This window comes from Arachis duranensis, chromosome 9 (assembly GCF_000817695.3).
Source record: "Arachis duranensis cultivar V14167 chromosome 9, aradu.V14167.gnm2.J7QH, whole genome shotgun sequence".
NCBI lineage: Eukaryota > Viridiplantae > Streptophyta > Magnoliopsida > Fabales > Fabaceae > Arachis > Arachis duranensis.
Genome location: NC_029780.3, coordinates 38,537,359 through 38,539,778, shown reverse-complemented (window position 1 = coordinate 38,539,778; position 2,420 = coordinate 38,537,359).

The following is a 2,420-nucleotide window of genomic DNA, read 5'->3' as shown; positions in this document are numbered from 1 at the left end:
AACTGAGATTTACAAGGTGACCATAGCTTGCTTCATACCAACAATCTCTGTGGGATCGACCCTTACTCGCGTAAGGTTTATTACTTGGACGACCCAGTACACTTGCTGGTTAGTTGAACGGAGTTGTGAGCTTCTCTAACAGTGCCTGGAATTCTTTTATCACAATTTCGTCCACCAAGTTTTTGGCGCCGTTGCCGGGGATTGTTCGAGTATGGACAACTGACGGTTCATCTTGTTGCTCAGATTAGGTAATTTTCTTTTCAAAAACTTTTTCAAAATTATCTTTTCTTTTTTGTTTTTTTCAAACTTTATTTTCGAAAAATATAATAAAAATACAAAAAAATCATAAAATCATAAAAATCAAAAATATTTTGTGCTTCTTGTTTGAGTCTTGAGTCAATTTTTAAGTTTGGTGTCAATTGCATGTTTTTAAAATTTATGTATTATTTTAAGTTTGGTGTCAATTACATGTTTTAAAATTTTTTCTTGCATTTTTCGAAAATTCCATGCATTCATAGTGTTCTTCATGATCTTCAAGTTGTTCTTGACAAGTCTTCTTGTTTGATCTTGATGATTTCTTGTTTAGTGTTGTTTGTTGTTTTTCATGTGCATTTTTCGTTTGTTAGAGTCCATGCATTAAAGATTTCTAAGTTTGGTGTCTTGCATGTTTTCTTTGCATCAAAAATTTTTCAAAAATATGTTCTTGATGTTCATCATGATCTTTAAAGTGTTCTTGGTGTTCATCTTGACATTCATAGTGTTCTTGCATGCATATTGTGTTTTGATCCAAAATTTTCATGTTTTGGGTCATGTTTGTGTTTTTCTCTCTCATAATTAAAAATTCAAAAATAAAAAAGAATATCTTTTCCTTATTTTTCTCATAATTTTCGAAAATTTGAGTTGACTTAGTCAAAAATTTTCAAAATTAGTTATTTCTTACAAGTCAAGTCAAATTTTCAAATTTAAAAATCTTATCTTTTCAAAATCTTTTTCAAAAATCATATCTTTTTCATTTTTTCTATTTTTCGAAAATTTCAAAAATCTTTTTCAAAATATTTTTCAAAATCTTTTTCTTATCTTTATATCATATTTTTGAAAATTAGCTAACAATCAATGTGATTGATTCAAAAAATTTGAAGCTTGTTACTTTCTTGTTAAGAAAGGTTCAATCTTTAAGTTCTAGAATCTTATCTTGTAGTTTCTTGTTAGTGAAGTAAGTAATTTCAAATTTTTGAATTAAATCTTTTTATCTTTTATCTTATCTTTTTCAAAAATTTTATCTTTTTCAAAATTTGATTTCAAAATATCTTATCTAACTTCCTATCTTCTTATCTTTTTCAAATTTGATTTTAATATCTTTTTCAATCAACTAACTAACTCTTTGTTTGTTTCCTATCTTTTTCAAAACCAACTAACTACCTATCCCTCTCTAATTTTCGAAAATACTTCTCTCTTTTTCAAAAAATTCTTTTTTGTTTTAAATTTTAATTTTAATCTTATCTTATCTCTAATTTTCGAAAATTACTAACCCCTTTTTCAAAATTATTTTCGAAATTCTCTACCTATTTTCTTATTCTATTTAATTAATTATTTACTAACACTTCTCTTCACCTCTCTTCACCTAAATATCCGAACCCCCTCTTCTACCTTCTTCCCCCTTTCTTCTTCTACTAACATAAAGGAATCTCTATACTGTGACATAGAGGATTCCTCTTCTTTTCTTGTTTTCTTCTCTTTCATATGAGCAGGAACAAGGAAAAAGGCACTCTTGTTGAAATTGATCCAGAACCTGAAAGGACTCTGAAAAGAAAATTAAGAGAAGCTAAATTACAACAATCTAAAGGTAACCTTTCAGAAATATTAGAACAAGAGAAGGAGATGACAGCCGAAAATAATAATAATGTAAGGAGAATGCTTGGTGACTTCACAAAGCCAACGTCCAAGCTTGATGGAAGAAGCATCTCCATTCCTGCCATTGGAGCCAACAACTTTGAGCTGAAACCTCAGCTAGTTGCCTTAATGCAACAAAACTGCAAGTTTTATGGACTTCCATCTGAAGATCCTTATCAGTTTTTAACTGAGTTCTTGCAGATCTGTGAGACTATAAAGACGAATGGAGTTGATCCTGAAGTCTACAGACTCATGCTTTTTCCTTTTGCTGTAAGAGACAGAGCTAGAATATGGTTGGATTCACAACCCAAGGATAGCCTGGACTCCTGGGATAAGCTAGTCACTGCCTTCTTGGATAAATTCTTTCCTCCTCAAAAGCTGAGCAAGCTGAGAGTGGATGTCCAAACCTTCAAACAAAAAGATGGTGAATCCCTCTATAAAGCTTGGGAAAGATACAAGCAGCTGACAAAAAGATGTCCATCTGACATGTTTTCAAAATAGACAATATTAGATATATTCTATTATGGTCT